At 37.5% G+C, this 21,812-nt stretch overlaps 1 long non-coding RNA gene across 1 annotated transcript in view; it reads left to right on the top strand.

The window, feature by feature from the left end:
- The first annotated feature begins 7,833 nt into the window (after positions 1 to 7,833).
- The window catches only part of LOC113948841, a 28,789-nt gene continuing 14,810 nt past the window's right edge, over positions 7,834 to 21,812 (top strand). Inside the window, exons 1-2 of the long non-coding RNA XR_003528254.1 lie at positions 7,834 to 7,988; positions 17,762 to 17,816. This is a non-coding gene — a long non-coding RNA (uncharacterized LOC113948841). The remainder of the gene's footprint in view (positions 7,989 to 17,761; positions 17,817 to 21,812) is intronic.

Below are 21,812 nucleotides of genomic sequence, written 5' to 3'. Positions count from 1 at the left end.
AGAGAGATATCTTTGCACATAATGAAAAAATTATGATCCTGACACTGAAAAATGGCTTTGACTCCAGGAAGTGAAATTCGGTGAGGAGAATAGTATTGGAGTTTTGTGTCAGTGAAGTGCTGTTTATTGTGGCTGTGGACAGTCACTGAGCTCTGGTGAGTGTAGATGCCTTTGGTGGAACCTGCTCTTTTTGCACAGCCAGGCAGAGGCTTCCAGTTAGTGTCATCTGGATCTGCACTCCCTTGGCAATGGAAGTTCTGGAACGCTGAGGCCAGGCTGTGTCTGAACATCTGAACCTGGGCAGCAGGTTCTGTGCTCTAATAACACATCTGTTTGGCCCAGGCCAGGCAGGGGGAGGAAGCATCACAGGGCAAGAATAATAGAATGGGATGCAGATGGGAGAGGTACAAAAGGAGAGAAGAGTTATGTTTGTATTCTGGAGGTGTTTGAATTATGGTTGCACACACAAACCTGTGTTTGATTGTCCCCCCTGTAAGAAGGGTAGACTTTTCAGCTCTTTAATGTCAGATTTCTTAATGCTCGCTCTCTGTGTATTTATAAGGATGTCTGTATGGATACACACAGAAATATACATAAGCACACAAACATAATTAATTTGATTTAATAAGAGGGAGTGTTATATGCAGTGTTAGAAGTAGGTAGTAAGTTTTAATAAACTTTTTTCTTTTTCTCATAGATTTGGGCCAGCAGCTGTCTTTAACATTTTAATCATGATACATTTCAGTTTAGTTCACAAGTTTCAAGGCATATGTAGATTTTGAAACCATGTATTGTTACTTTTTAACATTTTTTAAAGTGTTTTATTTGGGGAAAACTTTTCAATTATGAATAATTTTAGTCTCATTTTATCGTAGTCTTCTGAGTCTCCCAAAATTGTAACATATTTCAAAGCATAAACCCGAGCATTTTTTTTACAATCCTTTTGAAATTGTTTCTTCTGTTCTCTTAGTGACTTGCCTTCCTCTTCCTTCTTCTGAATACATTTCCTCTGTGCTGCTGTATCAAAGAGTTCTTTTTCTTTTTGCTGATTGTTTATATATTTGAAGATATTGAAAGAGGAAGTAAGAACACTGTACCTATAATTAAAGGCCTTTCCATGGACTTCAGTGTTTGAACTTCAGTTCTACTTATGAGTAGCTGTAAGGTGTTTCCTCCTGCCAAGTAGTGCTCATAGATCAAAATGAAATTGGCTTGATTATTATTAAGTATGTATGGTTTTAAAACTTGGATTGTCTAGTGCATAGTTTCTGGGTAATCTTGAGGAATTTAAAATATATATACCCTTTCTTTAAACTGTGATACAAGTATAATCGTTTATTTAAGACTTCACTGCAAACAGCAGCTTAATCAGACAGTGCTAAATCTTCTAGAGATGCTCAAAAATGCTCTGTAGCATCAGGATGGGATTCTTGTAAGTGTCAATAGGCATCACATGCCTAAGTCCAACGAACAAGTATCTTTTAAGGTGTCTGATGATGGAGTGACCCAGATCATTGGTGACTTTCACAGAACTTGAGCGAAGAATAAATTCATGGACAGAAGAACAATTTACTAAGGGGAGTTGAAATGGAAACTAAACAGATGTTGGCAGAGTAATAAAACATCCCATGAGCTGTGTAACTCTATACAGAGTTACACAGATCTATTGCTGATATAAACTATTTTATCTTTATAGTAGTCTGTTTTAAATGAATGGAGCTGTACTGTCTTATATTAACTGAGGATCTGAACCAATTGTTTTATTTTCAGTTTATTTTTTGTCAGTGTCATGCTTGTGGTGGTGTTCTGTGTAGATTTGGAAAAGACAGATGTTTGTGGAAAGCAACCTAGGACATTATAGTAACTAAATTAAATAACCTTTATTGTTTCTTTATTGTATTTCTACAACATAGATATATATAATAATAAAAAAAGAAGTGCTGGTGTAATGTAATGGTAAATTCTGATAAGCATCTTTACAAAATATTGGCAATTGCTTGTATCTGTAGCTACTAGAAGTATCTGCAAACTTCTATATGAAAAGATTTTTCATACTTGTGAACTAAATATCCATGTCCTCCTGTGGACAAAATCTCCCACTAGCATAAGCTGATGTATCTCATTTTACCTCACCTGCTGATATGAAGATAAGTGTTTAAAAAATACCTTTCTGTCAATATTAGGAATCTTCCTGACATCTACAGGAGTTTAATAGTAAGTCCTCATCATATGCTTTTGCTTACACCTATACAGAGAACCACAGAATAACCTGAGTTGGAAGGGACCCCCAAGGATCATTGAAGTCCAACCATCTCGTGCTCAAAGAAGCAGTTGTGCAAACTCATTATATTTTGTATTAGTGCAAGGAGAAAAATTAGTAGCAAAGCTGTTTGCTTGACATGTAAAAAGAGTCCTGTTATCGTATTTCTGGCTAAAATGAGTTCTTAGAGTTAAAGTAGTTAGAGTACCTGAGTTCCTTGCAATCTCTGTGGTAGGACAGCTTTTTTTTTTTTTCTTTTTTTTCCATCAAGGTGTCATTTTTATACACCTCTGCTATTACTTTCAGACTAGAACACCAGAACTAAGTCTTCTTCCAGCCAACTGAAACTACACTCAATAGTGAAACTATTTCCTCTTTGTTGACAGCAACATCAGAACCCAGAGATTATAATAGCAAATATATTTCTGTATTAAAAACAAATTCCTGTTTTACTGGGGAAAACTGCTAGTTGTTTCATGAGTAATTTCACAGACATCAAGTTGTCACACAAACCTGCTGCTACTTCTGTGGCAGAAAAAACAGAGGGAAAAATGAGGATTTCAAGGGGAAGGACTTTCTTGGGAAATGGATCACAGAATCACAGAATATTCTGAGTTGGAAGGGACCCCCAAGGATCATCGGGTCCAACTCTTAGCTCTGCACAGGATTATCCCCAAGATCTGCATGTTTAGAGCAGAATTTCTAACAGACTAGCAGAGCTCAGTCTCCAAATAGCTTAAAAATTTAAATGGAGAAAAGTGAGTAATTGGTTTCAGTTTGAAAGAAGATGCTTACCTCTTCTGCAGCTATATAAAAAAACCCAAACTGGCACTGATAAATTGATTTAGAAGATGGTAGGAAATGCTTCTGGAAAAGGCTGAGTAATTATATATTAATTCTGTGAAACTGCCGAACTGTTTGCAGAGCTGAAGGTCAATGCTGTAACTAGTTTGCTTTTTGTGGTTAAAGTGGCTTACAGGAATGAATGTTTTCATGATTCAAACAACAGCAAATGCTAATCAGCTGAACAAAATTATTCCATGGAGCAATCTCTTCAGGAAAAAAAAGAGAATAAACTTGGGAGTTAATGAAAAATAAGCTTCAGTTAGTACAATGATGGTGTAATGATGATAATAGTAGTAATAATTTGGAGATAAAATCGGCAAGAGAAGCAGGGTTCTGAATTTTATTAACACTGTACTGTATAGCTTTTAACCAAGTAGACAAGACTATTTCTATGTACAATATTCAAGACTTAACTGACCTAAATTTTTACTATGAGTAACTCTTTAAAGACTTTTCTCTGACTTGAAAAGTTATGCAGATTTATCCAGTTAACTGCCAATCTGTTATATAGGTACTAAAACACAGGGTTTTGCATTTGTGGGTTGGTGTTTGAGATACTTCTGCATTATTTGTTTCCACCTGTTTCTTTATTTTGAACTCTGTTTTTGTATTTGTTTGTTTTGTTTTATGGGGGGGTTTTTTGTTTATTTAGTTTTTTTGTTTTGTTTCTGTTTTTTTTGGAAATATACCAACAGTGACCTGTACTAGAGAGAACTACAGCTTGTTGGAAATAAATAGAACAGTTCGACCACTTTCAGATTGAAAGATGAGAATCTCGATTCCATAGCACATGAGACAGGTCAAAATTGAAACCCTGCTGGGCAACATATGCATTTTTATGGCTTATTGTTGACCCCCTTTATTCTATACACAAATGGATAGAAGAAGAAGAAGACAGGATTAAAAGATTAGTTATGTCAGTTCCTTTTGGTTCCACTATTTTACCGCTGTTTTATTAAATCAGGCTACTGACCAAATGTCTAGTTTCCCCTTTCTATGAAGGGTGTTTCTTCATGCCTACAATTGATTTTCACACTTTAATCAAAGACCATTCAAAGCTTTCAATAGAAAACTCAGGTATGTTTCACGGACTTAAAAAAAATAGAGTAAAATGAAAAACTTTTACGTTCAAGTGATACAACACAACTGACTTGTTTAATACACATGCCTCTACATTAGAAAACCTTTTTCCCTTTGGTGTTTTGGGAGAACATTGTCAGAATTGATGTCTCCCTTTGCCTGTGTCACAGTTGTAGGAGTTGTTTGTTTGTTGACACTTTGCTGCCATGGAACATTTGGAGGTAGAACCATAGAATATCCTGAGTTGGAAGAGACTCAAGGGGATCATGGAATCCAACTCATACTAATTACATATTTAAATAAACTTATCTGTAGCATGATGTAGCAAAGCAAAACTAATGACAAAGCATAAAATAATTCAAGTTAAGCAGGCACAGTCTGTCGGCTGAACTTGCTTGCTCATCTCCAGTAATGGAAGCTCCCAGTGCCATGGATATTGTGGAACATCCTGCAAATATGTCCTGAAATACCTATTGCAATGTGTGTAAGAAGTCCTTCACTTATAATGGGGTGGATAACAATAATTCTACAGCACTGTGTGTATGTTTTACCGCCAGGTTTCAGCCATAGCAACACTGACACAACATAATGTAATGGAAGACCTTGAATATATCTATGCGTGAGTGGGGGTGGGGGGTGTGTGGATGCAGATGGTAAACAGAAAGCTTACTTTGGAAATTAGGAGATTGCTAAAAAAGTGTCCCATTTCAATTTCAATATTTTAGAAGTTTACTAACTCACATCGTCTATTGTAAGGCTTTGATCTTGTAAGTACTGGCACTGTGCACAGCAGGAGCATTTGATTTAGGGTAAGTGCATACGGTGACTGCCACAAAACTCGAGTGAAATTAAACAAGCAGCTGAGGGCTTTGTGTTATTAGAATTCTTGAGCTTCTTGTCTACCTCTCTTTCTCGGCACTATTAGGTAGGAAATGAATATGAAGTGTGAACAAGGAAAGGGCTAAATAATTATGTAAGCTCAGCCTTGCTGACAAAGGAGATGCCTGCTTACATACTCTCTGTTTGCAGTGTAGCCACCCCACAGTCCTTTCCTAAACGATGCAGTGCATTTCTTACCTTATCTGCTTTTCTCATCACCTTTAACGTAACTGTACATCCCACTGTCTATTCCTGGATGGTATAAGAGTGATTTCTAGCTTGTAATTTTCAACTGCCTCCCTCCTCCCTTTCTGAACATTTGGCTTTCTTGGTTATACCACTTACTATGCCACAACATTTACAAAAGCAAAGCAATTAATTCAAAGACCCAAGCACATGCTATACACTAGAAAAGCTGCTATTATTTGCAATCACTTCATTTGCTGAAACTAGAAATTCAAATCTCTACAAAGCTCTACTGCAAATAGTATTCACAGACCTTTATGCTGAGCTTATACTGTCATTTTAAATGATATATCTGCATTCAGTGGACAAACTACCTCTTTTGTGAATTCAGCAGCAGTACTTTGTCATCCTAAAGAAAATTACTCAAAGGACTACGGTATGATAGTCATTTATCAGCTGTGCTACTGTATAGGATTGTGGATTGTCTTCTATCTTCTTACCACAGAAGTGTCTGCTTTGCTTTCTCATTATTTTATCCCTTTGCTTATAGGCATGGTAGGAAATTAGGATTTTTACTTATAGCTGGTGATGATTGTTATTTTTATTCATGAAAGGCAAGGACTGGGAAGTTATTAAACTTATTCTCTTGAGTGAAAAAGATAATCATCACTTCATCATTTTTCGTGACTAAGATTCTCCATTTGCTTCACAGAATTACTGTAAAGGAGGACTGTGTTTTGAGGCTTAAATTAGCATGACAATTAAGGAGATTCAGATCAATGGCTGCTGATATAGATATGATATGTTTAGTACTATTTTATTTTCATGGAAATGAGTTATTTTTCTGTATAGTGCTCACATATAAGATAAACATAATTCCTTACTGACATATGAATAGCTGTTCATTACTATAGTGTTCTAAGGAAAATACTTTGTCTCTTTGCAGTGCCATATGGCTGGAGTTTTAGGATTCAAAAGTACAGCTCTTGAATAACTTGTACTAAATGAGCTTTTTCAGCTGTTATTTGCAGTATTGAGAATAATCTTGTAGAATGAATGGAAGTACCACTGTGCCATAGTTATCATTAGCTAATGCTTTTCACATATTAACATTTACATAACAAAATTACATAAACATCCTTGGCTTAGTCACTCCATTAACTAACTTGATTCTAGTTGTCATTCTGTGTAGTTTGGCTTTCACTCAATCCCGTTTACAAAAATGAAAATGCAGGGGGTAATTTGAATGCCAATCTGGTTTAGCAGGTCACATGAAGTACCTAAAGTACCTAAAGTATCACTGCCAGTGTTATTTAAATCATGAGTAACCTTGTACATCAGATCCTCCCAAAGGCGCAGTGTATTTGACCATACGCTGCTTGAAATTTTAAACTACCTTCTTAATGATTTATATTCTCAAAATTGGTAACTGCCAGCAAAACATGTACAATAAAAAGCATCCCCTCACAACCTTTACCTGTTCAGAAATCTTTCCCAGGTTATGCAATATCTTTTTTTTTGTTAAACTTTACAGTAAAATGCTTTTATTTTTATTACATTTTCCAGTGTCAAAGTACTATTGCCTCTCCTCCCGTGTTCTGTTTACACATTTTTGAACTCTCCAGTGCATCACCTGATATGAGCAAGTTTGTTTTCCTTTACCTACCATCTTTTTGCTGTTTTAAGGCTTTCTTTTACTCTGGCACAACAAAAAAATTAGGAAAAAAGTAATACCATGTTGGAAATGAAATCACCATTCAAATAGAAATTCGGAGAATAAGTCAAGTTGTGGCACTTTACTGTAAACTAAAGAGATCTACATGCAGGTATTTACACATTTAGAGTCCAGATAATCAAGGTCATTCAAACAAACCAGGGGGATTACTCCTGTGATTAAATCCTTATCAACATGGATGAAGGATCAAAATGAATAAGGTATATCTGGACCACAAATTTGTTATGGTTGAAGTATTTTATGGAATGTGTTCACAACTGCTGTTAAAATGAAAAAATGAGTGACCACAAAGACCATTCTTCTGAAAAAGGAAAGGCAGTGGGGTTTTCTGAAGCATCATAAAAGTTTAGAGTACGTTTCTGCTTTGGAGTCCTGGAAAAATAAAACAGCACAGAAATAATGAAGCTGCAGATGCAGCATAGTAGTAACAAGGAAGACAAGGTACTCCCAGACCACAGGATTTTATAAGGAATGGATTTGAAATCATACTTGGTGTGTTTACAAATTTAGGAAATCATGGCAAATTACTTCTTCTCAGGGATGATGAAGAAATATCCCTGATTTCTCTACCATCATGAAACTTCTGTCTTGGTAAGATTTTGACTTGACCCATTGCTATAGTATCTGTTGTTTGGATAATGTATTCCAGATGAATGCTCTGAGATTCTAATGATACTTTGCTTGTGTCAAGCTTTTGCAAATTAAGAGCTTGATTTCTTTTAGGGTAGAAAAAAACCGCCCATAAATCTTTATGTAACAATAGTTGGCTCAGAGACCACATCCGTCCTTTGTCACATGAACTACTGGCTAGTCAAAGAATTCTGGTGTTCCAGTGGTCCGTGACCATGGTTAAGTGGTATTTACACTTTAAGATGAAAATGATTGGGTAAAGGGTCTGAGCAAAACATCATCTTAGTCTAAACAAGCAATGTGCCAATGCTCTCTGTTCTACTTAGAATCTTTATTGACCAGATCTGTAAATATTACACATATCATCTGAGTGTGAGTATCAAACATATGAGGCTTAGTTTCTTCAAGAACTTTTAGAGGCTCATTCAGCAACTTTTCTGGTGTTTATTCCTTGTTTGTTTGTGTTTTTTTCTTCTATATAGAAAAGGCAAAAAATATTACTGTTTAGAATTTAATTTCTGAGAGCCTTGCTTATTTGACAAAGTATCGGCACCATTGAGAGCCACAGATTTACTTTTTTTCCCCTGTACTGGTATGAAATCTAAGAATACTGAATGCCTGCACTCTGTACATGCAGGCATTATCTAGGTGGGGATGTTCCATCAGATTAGTTTGCTTATGTTTTATCCAGCAGTGTTTGGTAGAAAGCATATTGACAGTGCTTTGCTAAGTTTCCTTATGAGCTTTGTACCTGAGGTTTTCAGATGACACCACAGTACACTGTGGGATGTCACTTGTACCTGGAGGGAACTGTGGTCCAGCTTAAAAAACTCTTATGATTCCTTCCAACACCTGATAACTCTCTGAAGCAGTTTGTTGGCACGTGGAACCTGCTGAGAGCATGAACAGGATGGTGCATCTGCAGCTGGAGTGAAACAGTCAAACTGGTTTACCTTGGCAGCTTTATCTGTCTTTGCAGAGATGCATCTACAAATATAGGAGATTTTGTTTCAGTTCTTGGAGTGTCTACAGAGGAACACTTTGAGACTTGACTCACCCGAAAGAATGATAGCTTGGGACTAAGTATCAGAAAACCAGGATGAAGAAGGCTGCTTTTCTGTGCTTGCTCTTAGACCTGGAGGTGCTTTCCCAGTACACTAAAAACATTGTTCGGGAGTGGGAAGTTTTTTTCATTCTTGCAAGACACAGTTGATCAAGCTGAAAGATTAGTCATTATCTAGTCCTGAAAGAGCAGAATGTCACATTTTGTAGGAACTCCAATGTTGTCAGGAGGAAGGAAGAAGATTTTGTTCCACTATTGTTGCACATTGTCACTCTCATAGAGTCAACTTATTCTCTTGCTGTTTGAAGTCTTCCAGTGGATGTTTGGACAAGAGACAAGGGCTGTTTAATTATACCATAAGTGGTGCAGAATGAAGGCAGAATGTTTATTTAGAAGACTAAAGTGTAAATGGTAGTGCTTTGTGACAAGTCTGAGTGTTTCTCAACAAATGGAGTTCTTCTTTCTCAGGAAGAGTTATGTGCTACGTGTGATAGCTTTCGCTTCAAGAGAATGTTGTGTGTGGAAACACATTGCAGAGTGGAAAAATTGCTATTATACTATAATACCTCTAATTACAAAATGCTTCAAATTTCACTGTGACACTGAAATTTAATTTGGGACTTTAAAAATCTACAAGCATAGTAGCAACAATTTTAATTGTTACTGATTTCCATTTTTAGCAGTGGAAACTTCAGTTTCTCTGGTTTTGAACTATCTGTTTTTATGATGCTGAGCTTATGCCATTCCATTTTCCTTTTAAAAACTGTCAGGAAAAGTAATCCAAATATATTTTTCAAAGCATGTAAATTTCTGTATTTGTTTGGTTTGCTCTTCCTCTCATGCAAATTATATAAATGTGGTTCCAATGATGTTTTAAAATAAAGCTGTTAGTCTAGTGAGGAAAGGTCAGAGACAGCATGTTATGTTGCTTGTTGATTTATAATACTGTGTGGTTTTCAAAAAGACAAAATGATAATTTCAGGCAAACAAGATGCCAATGACTAACTCTGCCTGCTCTAAGGCTGATGTAGTTTATGCTTTTCTGCCTGGTTCATTTTGTCTTCATCACGAAATAGTATAAACAGTTCTAGCCAGGGGTATAAACTGTGTAGAGTTTAACTGTTGTGCACAGCAGAGTTTTTGGAGTTCCAAGCCTTAAACAGTAAAGCAGATTTCAATTCTTTAGGGTTGTACCATATTTTTAGTTAGGACTAAAATATAACAGTTGCCTGAGGAAGAAGTTTTAGTCAGAAAAATATTTAGGGTAGGCAAAAGCCTTATTTAAAATTTTACTAGAAAATGAGAATTCTGTGCCAGTTGTCAGAAAACATAACATGCTGAGCCACAGGAAATCTGTCTAAGCAGTGTTACTAGGTGGGCCTCTGAAAGTATTTACTAGAGTTTCTGATACGTGCCAGTCAGAGTGTATGACTGGAAATTCTTCTGGCACACAATGCAGCAGGGTGAATTTTTTACCGCTACTCATCTGGGATTCTAAGAGGAAAGGTGAATAAAATGTTCTCTAACCTGTTCTAGTGAAGCTCTAGCAAAGAATAAATATTTTCTGAGTTTAACTGCACAGCTCTTGTGATCCATACGCTTGTCCACCAACATGGGCAGCTGAGAAGTTCACTTTATTTTTTCTTAGACAGCTGTGAGACTCCTTCCAGTCCTTCAACAGCCATTGCAAATTCTAATCTAAATGAACAGCCAGCGTTGAAGTTGATGAATGTGGGCTAATGGATGGGGAAAGCCCTGCATTTACAAGAACTTTGCTGACTCTGTCACTGTTCCCTTGTCTAAGCCATACTTGCTTCTACCAGCAAGAAAGTCTAAAAAAGTGATATCTGTTCAGAGAGACACTGCAACTGTTCAAGTAAACGTTGGAGCAGGTGATTTCTTGAGGTCTCTTCCAGCCTGGGCTGTTGAGAGGTAGGTGAAGAGCAAGGTTTGTGTGTAGATATTGAGAGACAGGGAGCTACTCTTGCTTGGTGTCCCATGGAAGGAGACCTGTTGCACTGGCTAGTGTGCTTATGCTGCTGAATCAGAAGGGTGTCATGCAGTTAATTGATTCTGTGCTTAAGATGATGTTGCTGCTTTCCAGATAAAAGGAAGTTTTATACTATGTGCAGTCTAATTATATTTTAAATAAGGAGTTCTCAGGTTTTAATTTTTCTGTGACCATTGTGAGGGATGGACATAGAATGTTTTATAATGGATGAATAACTGCCTGCTTCAAGAAGCAGGGAAAATAGAAGCCAAATGTAAGCATGAGTAACAGCATTTATACACATTGTGATTCAAGGGATAGAGTCACGGAACAACTTCAAAGATTCCTGCTACTCGACAGGACATTTGGAACAGACTGAGATGAGAAAAAAGCATTCCCTCTGCATTACAAAACTCTGGCATTCTCTTTCAAACTACTAATTAGGAAAAATAGGTAGCACCCAGAGATGAAAGCACTGTATGTGTCAGTCTTAAAAATAAAGACATGATTATGGAGTTCTTGGTACCCAGCATCTGGATGTTGGTCCTACATGATCCTGTTTGTGTATCCGAGACAGAATTTAGAGGAGTAAAAGACTAACTTCTCTAAATCATAGTGCAGAGTGCACTTTTGTTTTTCCCAGATCTGAATTGCTTTCTATTTAAAAAGTTGATTTCCCCAAGCATTTTTGTGGGGTGTTCTACCTTAGTACTTATGAAAGTAGACTTTTTTTTACAATCAAATGATTTGCAGGTCGAAGTATCATAATATTTTTGATATCATAATATATTTGATTGCAAGTATTCTTTAAGTATACTTATTAAAATTTAAACACATCAACTCTTGCTAAACTGAAACAGAAAAAGGCATGTGTTTAGTAGGTACAAAGATTTCCACAGTCCTAAAATGAAGCTTGACCAAAAATTAAGTGCAGAACAATGACACTTATTTTGATTTTATTATATTTTGAAAATAGATGAGTTGCAAAAATACCCTGCAAGGGTAGTGATACTTAAAATTTGAGCACCCTGTCCTGATTTCCAAGACATTTCTCTGTGGCTTGTGAAGGATAGCTGAACCATACCAGATCGCTGTTGGACTGTTTGATTTAGGAAAGAATAACATGGCTACATGTGTGGAAAAAGTGCCTTCTGATGACCTGTAATAGCCACAAGAATTTGTTGGCATGTGGAAATGTAATTAGGAACATGTGGATCCCAAGAGTGCAGGAGAGTTTGTGGCACAGGGGCTAAGCCCAGAAGCATAATGTGCTGAAGTTGTGAGTAGAACCACCAGTGACAACGGTGTTAATTGTAGGTGTTGGTAGCATATAAAAGTATGCCTGCCACATTGCTACTTTTTATGGTTGTTGCAGGAAGAATGTACTGGGATGAAAGTATGCAATGAAAGTTGTGGCCAGAGTGAATTTAGACTTTGATAACTTCTAGTATCTAAGTATCTAGTATCTAAGTTCATAAATTCTGTTTGAGCTGTACATATCTTTGCATGTGGCTGCAAACTCCAGTTTGATAATAAGGCTGAGATTCTGTCCTTGTGTTTTCATCTTGGACTGAAATATTTAATGCAGTACTGAGGCCTTTTGGAAAAGCTTAAGGGAAAACAAATCAAAAAGCAGTTTAGTGAGACCCAGTTGATCTCTGTGTCTGCAATCCAGAGCTAATGGGATCTAATGCAGATGTTACTGCTTGACCAGGTGACAGGAGTTCTCCCAAAGATATGTGGAGTCAGCTTGATAATATAAGGGTTAGATCAAGCAACTACAAAAGGACTGCTTTTCTGCTGAGAGGTTCTAGAATACCAGTCTGGCAAAGTGAATGTAGTGTGGGATGAGATCACACAATAGAGAAAGCAGGAGACCACTTTTTTTCCCCACACAATTTGTACTCGATGGGGGCTCACACCTGAGCAGCAGCAGCTTTGTCAGAAACACTGACATACAGCTGGTGAATTACTGAATATTTGGATTGCACTGCATTTGCTCTCCTTTTCCAGGACCCCTATCCTGTCCACTCATTACAGTGTGTATCAATCAGCCACTTTATATCATATTAATACATGATGATTTGTATCAGCAAAAGTTGTTCTGCATCTGTGGGGGGAGTGAATAGTGCAATATGATGTATTCTAAAGTGTTTCCTTGTAATTTAATCACTATGCATGAAAGGAATAAGGAAGCCACCTTTTAAAAAAAATTTCTATTACAAAATTTATTGGGCCCATCAAAGCTACTAACCAAGGCAGATTTTTATGGAGATGATCTCTTTTAATTCCCTGCTCAGCAAAGTCTCAAGTGAACTACCCATATAGGAAATGAGCTGCTTAGAAGATGTTTTGCTCCAGACATTTTGTTACAGGCAGATGAATGGAAGCCTGCATCAAAGAGCTTCATTTTTTTCATGGTTCAGTGTTCAGGTGGAATATGAGTGCAACCAAAGCAAATGCTGACAGCCTTACATTCATCTCAGGAACCTTTTCTCCTCTCCCTTGAGAGAAAGTGAGCTAAGAAAAAGGAATCTATAGAGTTGCATCTAAAATTCCCTAATTATATCACATGATATTTCTGTGGGGAATTAAAAAGTGTAAGGCTAAAATGAGGCAGATTTTTTTGGTTCTCTTTTTGTTGCTTGTATATGACTGGGTCTGTTTGAAGGTGTCTGCAAGACAATATGAACACACAATTTTGTAGAGAAGAATTATCTCATTTTTAAGCCACAATAACACTTTCAGTGGTCAATATTTCAAAGTTTGAATTATGTTGTAATACTGGAGACATATTTGTTTTATTTTTTAATTGGACACATCACTTAGATATCTGCACTGACATCTCTTGGCAGTTTAAGTTAGGTGAAGACTTAGTTAAACACTGACTTCATGCCTGCTCAGCTTTGTACATGGCCATTGCTGTGTGTGATTCTACTGATTGAAAGTTGCATGATTTAAGTTCATCTAAGACTTGCTGTAGTAATAAATTAACTTTCTAGTGTATCTACATTTGTGAATAGTGAGATGGTGAGACCCTTAAAAAACTCCCCAAACTCAGATTTCACGCTGACAAGTGAAGTTGTGACTGGGTAGCTGTAGGAAATGCAGGTGCTAACTGGAGAGATTTTACAGGTGACTGAGCAGTGTAAGAGGCATATGCTTTTGTGATATTTCAGAAAAAGAAAATATAGTTGTTTCTCTTAAACCACATTTTCCTGCAGATACATCACTAAGTATTCTGCCATATATTGTTGATATAAATTCTTACCAACATTCACATAAACTTAGAATGCTAATAAACTATTTTTCCAAAGCAGCCTGCTTAGAGAAAATTGTGATCACTCTTGCAGCACTGTCTCATACAGTTGCTGTTGCTGTGATGTGGTTCTTTTGAGGTAGTAATTCTTGATCTGACATCAAAACTATGATAGCACAAACTGCAATTTATGAGGAAGCAGAGCTGCAAATGTACCTGTTAATGTGGTATGTCATTTAATGGAGGTATGGAGTAGGAATTGGCTCATCTGTATAGACCAGACACCTGGCTGGGTTTTCACTACAGACATATGTTATTGTGTCTTTCACTAGAAGACAGATTTTGGTGAAGAACTCCGTCGAGTACCAGACCTCTTCTTCCTTGTCTGGCCTTTCCTGGGTCTACCCTGGTCCGATTTCAAGCCATGGGCCTTTTATTACTCTGAGAAACAATGCCTTTCATGAGACAGAAACACGGTGAATTAAATATGGGTATAAGAGAGATTGCAAAGCAAGGAGAACAGTAGCAGACAATGTCACCAGTCATACAAGTGGATCTTTTTAGGGGTGGACAGGTACAACCAGCATGGAAAGTCTGAATGGTGGAAGGCAGTGAGAGAAGAGGACATAACCTACTGGCAAGAGTAGGTTATGGTTTTGTGTAATAGATTAAGAACATTAGTAGCAAAGTAATGATTAAACGTAATACTTTTGGTCCTTTCTGGAATGCACCTGTTCGTTCCTTTGTTTATAACTCTGGCCTTGTGTAGTTAATCCTACAGTCTGTCATCAGTCTAAAACTCTTGAACAGTTCTGCCTAGAGAAGGGTGGTATAATTGGGTTGATGGTCAATTTATACAAATAATACAAACCTCTGCAACTGAGTGGATGTTACTGTGTGATGTTTCCCAATGAACACTGAAGAGAAAGTTGTAACTGCATGTAACATTCCCTTGGATCTCAAAGGACTAGAAAGGTTAAATCACAGCTTTATGCTTAGAAGTAAAACCCATCCCTATTGCCTTTTAGCTGTGAAATCAAGAATTTGTGGTGGTGGAGTGGGACGTTTCTATATAAGGAGAGTAACTTCTTGGTTGAGACACTGTTTCTATTTTACAGTATGGATCAATGCATTACTATACCTCTTTAGAATGCTAGTTGCTCAATCAGAAAGGTCCATCAGTCCAAGCCATTTTATATGGGAATTACATTTATAATTTCTTGTATTGATTAAAAAAAATAAATCTCCCTTACTTGAGTCCTCAAATAAAGAATTTTAATTTAAATGAGTTGTTGCCAGCCTAGGATCTGGCCTTTATCCTCATTCCTTAACATTAGCCTGAAGGTTTAATTCAAGTTGTATTTAGTGGAATACTTTTGTAGTCCTTCATTTACATGTATGCCAACAAGCTTAAATGCACTGCAACCTTGGAAGACTTTCAAAGGAAGTAATAATTCCTCTGAAATAGGTCTTTTGAAAGCTTTATCTTGTTCTTTCTCTTTTTGTTAATCTTGGAGCCCCTTAGCATGTCAAAGCAATTTTTCTAATGTCACATCTTCTAGACATTAGCATGAAAGAGCTTTAAAAGATGATTTGAGAAAGAATAAATGTTGAATGAGCATTTATTATAGAGCCGTTTATGCTACATTTGCATTTTGACTATATTTTTGACGTGAAATGTTTGAAAAGCAGGCTAATTCGAAAGTCAATAGTCTCTAAACAATGTATACTACAAGTCTGTTTACCCTGAACTGTTTCCTTTGTGCATTAATTTACAAAAATAAGATTTCATTAGGCTTAAGCTGATTTGTTTATAGGGATGAGATTAAACTAGTCTCATTAGTCTTAACATTGAAATGGTATTCCCTTTAGAAATTTGGTAGTGATCAAAAGTTCTGTTCAAGTTATAATGAAGGGAATAGGAAAAAAACTCATCAGTCAATTGATATTGATCTTTTTTTGAGTTTTGATTCCTTCCAATTCAATGGTTACAGAAAATAAGTACTGAGAATACCCAGGTCTGGAATAAGAAGAATAATGTTTATTTATTAGAGTACGACAAAGGAATTTAAACAATTTTTAAAATTTATTTTCAAAACATGGTAGTCTGAAATTTTCTATATACGCAGCAGTCAGCACAGTGAAGTTCTGCATAATTTGGATTTTTTTTTTTTAAATCTTTGTGTGTGGAGAGTGGCCAAATAGCATTTGGAATATTGATACCAGTAGTTGTATACTATCAGGGTAAGACATCATGTGTCATCCACCTGGGTATGTTATTCAAGACATTCTGGAGAAAGTGCATAAAAGAAATTTGGGTTTCAGGCACCGCAGTACTCTGTATAAGTAATTTTTAAAAGTCCATGCTATTATGGGGTTTCTGTACTTTGCGAACAGTTTGCTAATTACCAAAATTTAAAGGAAAGTAAGAAAAAGAGGCTGTTCCTTCCATTTTTACATTTCCAGTGAAATCTCAACTTTAGAAGAAGGACTGAAGTATTAACAAAGAGGAAAAGAATACATAAGATTGACATCTGTAATGGTCAGGAAAAAGATAAAAGCTAAAAACGGGGAAGGTGTGAGCAGCCAGCAGGGAGTAAAAGAAAGCTAGACGAGCTTTACCTTCAGACAGCTGGCCTACATGGTAGGCATGGCTCCTTTTATAGCCCCCCAGATCTGTCATGCAATAAGAACTTGGAGAGCTATTGATCTTTTAACTCAGAAGATATCTCTAAGGAGATCCAATACTCATATTAGTTGTCACAAACACTGTCTTCTAAAATTTGTTGTGTATTCACACATATTACTGATTTGGAAGGTTGTGTTGTTGGGGTTTTTTTAATGCAGAAGGTTTTATCATAATTATGTAATTATTATTATTATTATTATTTCCTGGATGACATTTGTGTTCTAATTTCTGTCACTGAGTCCTTAGGACAGGAAAGATTCAGATTCTATATTGGTACCATAGGGAAGAACTGGAGTGAGAATTTAACCATTACATAAATCCCATAAGCAACAGTCTTGATTTAAGTAACGCAGAAGCGAACCTAGTTTTCCTCATCTTTGCTATAATTCAACTCTTTTTGCCATCCAGAGAGGAATTACAATTTCCTCAGCATAGAAACCTTAAAATACTGCTAATAACCCATCATTCTGATGTCAAGAAAGCCATAATCATTCTAAGTATGGTTAATGTGCAATTACACAGAGCTGCCCTCCTTAAACAATCCTTTTTAAGTTCTCACAACTTACAGAGGGCAAATCTTGTGGCGTCAAATTGTAGAGATCAAAGAACCCTGGTAGTAGCAAGGATTCTAAAATGCCAATGCTATCAGAAAAAGGGGAATCTAAAAAAAATGAGCAACTACTCCATGGGTGTTCTTGGAAGCATATTTGTCACTTGTCTTGAGGCTCTGTTGAAATATATATTTCAGTGAGCAGCAACTCACTGAAGAAGATTCAGTAGACAACTAAATAAAATGTGGTTTCTGTAAGTATATACATCTTCAGGTACAGAAAAGATGTCTGGACTATTTGATAAGGTGTTTATATGTATATGTACATATACACACACAAGTGTGATATATCACAGATGTGTGTTTGTGTTGTTTGTTTAAACATACATATAGAGCTGCCAGCGCTATCTGAGGATCTTACAACTATTAGTCTAATACCTGAAGTGAGAATCTAATTGAGAGGGGATGTCAGGGAATGTTTAAATCTGAAACATAACAGACCTTAAATGGACTCCCCTTGACTCCTCAGATGGTATTTGTTGTAAGGGAGTACATAAGAACAAGTGAAAGATTTACACTCACTGTTATTCTCAGACACACAGAGGCATACACAGAGGGAAAGAAACTATTTGTGAACTTTGTGAATAAGGTAAGTGTTCTCATAAAAGTGGGATTTTTTAAAAGGGAATTGCTGAAAATGGCCTAAGAATAAAACTTTTGAACACTGTCTCCTTTTTTTCCTTGGTATGAACAAAAGCTCTAAACGCTGTAGCCTTTAACCTTTCCAGGTCTTTCTATTCATTTTCTGAAGAGATTTACATGAGAGACGTTCTTTTTTGTTTGAGCTGTTTGATATAGGTGATGATCATGTAACTGCAAGGGCCTATCTTTCTCAGGATCTTAGACCTCAGCACTGAGCTAAACGCTTGCTCTCAGCAGTGGATAGCAGATGAAAATACCTCTGTCCTCCTTCAAATATTATTCCCCTGTTAGTTTTAGCATTTCGGGGCTAATGCTTTACTACTTGGGTGCTTCCAAACCCTAGCCTTGAGATAAAACTGTAAGAGGTTGTACAGTACCCTGGGCAATCCTAAGAGGACATCTATGAGTATGAAGTAGTTGCCTGGGTGCTGAACTTCATCAGTCATGATATCTGTAGTAGTCTGTGTCCCTTCTCTCTTTCTATATATGTGAGTGACTTTAGCCCATGCATTTAGAGATGAGAACAGAAGCATCCTTTAACTGAGAGACTTCTAGGGAAAGACAAATTCAGAAGTGAACAGTCCTATTGTCTGAGTGAATTCTTGCCCTGTGCATGCCTTTTGGAAACTCACTCATTACTAAAGCATAGCAATTCAGGGAGCAAAATGCTTGTAGTTGGGCTTTAACGTGAAGTCCCTATCACTTTCATATATTAGAGATTTTATATTTTCTTTTATGTGAATAAATAATAACATAAGAGGTAAATGCTGGCATTTCTGAAGTTGGCTTACCAAAAAAACCCTAAAAAAAAAGCCCAAACAAACCAAACTATTGTATTTACTAAATCTAGGACTTAATTTATTGGCCATAATGGATTTGGTTTTTTCAGATTCCAGCTAAATTAGTTTTCTGCCTTGCTGCGTACTTATCTTGCAGTTTGACCATTTCTTTCTTTGTCACTCAAGACTTGCTTTCTAAAATTTATTCCATGTTATTTCCTCTTCAGCAGGAGGAATTATTGAACTATCAGAAAGAGCAGTTCAGCAATTTCATCATATTTCACAGTGTGTTGCATAATGACTGCCTTATATCGTATTCTCTTCTTTCCTCCCCAGCTCTCAGTTGATATATCTGTTTTGTTTGTGCTGCTATCTGGGATAGTATCAGCACTGACCACTGATCCAACAACACCTGGTACTATATTTTGTCAAGCTTGCTTTGAATACTGTGATAAGAACAAGTAATTTCTGAACCTGCTGGTGACAGGTAAGTAAAAAAGGCCTGTTCCCCCCCCCCCCCCCCAGGTTATGATAATCTGCTCTAATAAAAACCTCTTCTAAATAAATCTTGTTTCAGTAGAAATGTAGGGATTAGAAAGCACAGAGAACCTAATTTTCAGGAAGACAGAAACTGGAGACTGCAACAGCTACCTCTTCTGACAATTGCCTGGTGCTCTCTCCTGAGCAAACCCCAAACCCTGGCCATATAACCAGGGTCAAAGCTCAGTGTTTAGCAGAGCCTTGAATTGCATTCACATATTTAGATATGAGCCACAGTATGCCATTTTATAAGCTAGTCACATTTGAGTCACTTCCACCCTTTTTAATTTATTACTTTTTACTTTTCTATTCTGAATGAGCCCTAGTGTTGGAAGTTGGTTTAATTCAGTTCATCTACACAATAACTTCATTCTTTAGTAGTGTGCTCTCAGTCTCTCTTGACCTTCTCCCCATTATTGTTTTCCTCACTGTAGTGGTTTGAACCTTGTTTTCCCCCAGAGGCTAAGAAAAGTGGTAACCCCCAAGGGATGGAAACCCCTGGAAGTTTTGAAGTCCTGTCCAATGGGCGCTCCTGCAGAAATGTAAACATACCACAACCAGACCGGAAGAGATGAGTGGTAGTTTGGGTTGTTTGAAGAAGTAGCCATGTTGTAGGAGTCACGAGGAAAGGGGCCCGGAGCCCCTTGGGGCCTCTGGAGCCCCTCGGGGCCTCTGGGGCCCCCCAGCCCCAATTGGGGGCTACAGAGACTTGGAACAGTGTTAAGCTGGACTATGTGTCTGTAGCTGTGAGCTGGGAGATGTTTTCCATCGTGAGTGAGCAGAGACAGAGCAGAAGCGGCGGCAGCGTCCAGAGGTTATGGCTAAAAGCCAACTGATAAGACCTGGACCAGAGAAGCAGCAGAAGCTAGCAGCAGAGCTACGGAGTTCTGGGGGTAAGAACTGATACCAGACCCCCCAAACTCCTTTGAGACCTCCTGGAAAGGAGGAAGATGATGGACTCTTACTTGAAAGAGCCTTGAAGTGCAACATGCACTGCAGAGAAGAGCTGAGAAGCTCAGAACGTCCTGGGAAGCTGGACCGGGACGGAGAGGAATGCAGAGGGGGTGACCTTGGCTCCCCCCTCGCACTGCTGCCAAGGTGGCAGCCTGAGGCAGGGCACAGAGGCCCTGCAAGGAGCTTGAATCTCCTGGAGATACCAGACCGTCACGAAGACCCCCTGTGCTTTGTGATATGACCGTGGTGGAACGGCCTTGTCTGGGGTGACGAAAGCCCAGAGAAGACCCCTCGGTTGGTTGGCGACGGGACCGAGGGAGCTTGGATACCTCCCTCGTGAGTGCTGGCAGAGATCCAGCAACAGCTGCCTGCATGGGAGAGAGAGAGATAGACTGCTTTCTGCTACTCTGAAGAAGCTGCTACCCTGAGAGACTGGAAGGGATCTGTCCTTCTTTCCCTCCTGGACTTTTATTTGGAGGGGAGAAGAGATCTGATCCATTGTAAATACTATATGTCATGGTAGAGATAGTTGTGATCGTGTGTATAATGTGTTATAGTATTTATTTGTGTAGTCATTGTAATATATTCCCTTTCCCCCACTTTGAGTCTGGTTGTGTTTTGTCTGGAAAAACTCATCTCACGTTGGGTTGAGATGTGGGAGGGGGGATGGAGCCAGGGAATTGGATTTTGGGGCTATCTCAAACCATGACACTCATGTAATCCTGCTTTACTGATTTTAATTTCATAAGTTCATTTGCTTTCCTTTGAAAGATACCTTTCATTACATATCTTTTTTTTAATAGTCAAGTTTACGTTTGTGTTCCATAAATAACTTTCTCTCTTTTGTGCAACTGCTTAATCTTGTGTTGTTGTTGTTGTATTTTTTCTGATATATTCGTGCAAAGCTTAATACACAAAATATGAATAAATAGCAATAAACACTGACATTCTCACTAGCATTAAAATAAATAGAATAAACCAAATTCTGCTCCTCTGAGGTAGATACTTTAGTGTTCTGAATGTATCCTTGGAAAAATGTAACAGTGATCATGGTCATGTGAAAGTATTAATTCTACATTTTGTATGTTGTATTTTTTGAGTTGTCACTCTTACAGCTTCTTTGCTGAAAAGAAATTCAGCTTTTGGATAATAAAACAACTCTGTGTAGGACATATATTGTTATATTACAGTGCCCCCTTCTATTTTAATGTAGTAGATTCAGAACAGTGCAAGTAGTCTAGAAGTTACCTCTGCTAGTTAGCTCTTCTGCAGGCTGAAGTTGGTAGTTGAAACTGTAGTTTGCAGCTTAAACTTCTGACTAGTTGTGTTTTTGAAAAGTGAGGGAATGTTAAGTATAATGTAGCAAAGGCTGGCCCTTGGTAACTGTGCTCTTACCTAAAACACATTAAAAAAAAATGACCAAGAGATGCTTTTTCCACTTCTCTGAAAACAGAAAAAAAGGAACGAAAAAGAGAAGTGCCCAAGAGATTTTGAACACATGATTACCTTTTGAGGTACAGGTTAGGAGCTAAAAAAAAAAAAAAGGCAGAAGCCAGACTTCAGAATCTGTGAATCCCCTTGAAAGTTAAACATCTCCCTGATTTCTCAGACTGGTTTCTCATTGCTTCTGGCTCCCTGTAGGAGTCCAGTAACCATAGAACCAGGGCTGA

The sequence above is a fragment of the Corapipo altera genome, unplaced genomic scaffold, assembly GCF_003945725.1.
Source record: "Corapipo altera isolate COAL_440 unplaced genomic scaffold, ASM394572v1 62, whole genome shotgun sequence".
Taxonomy (NCBI): domain Eukaryota; kingdom Metazoa; phylum Chordata; class Aves; order Passeriformes; family Pipridae; genus Corapipo; species Corapipo altera.
This window is presented reverse-complemented; position numbering and strand designations above follow the sequence as displayed.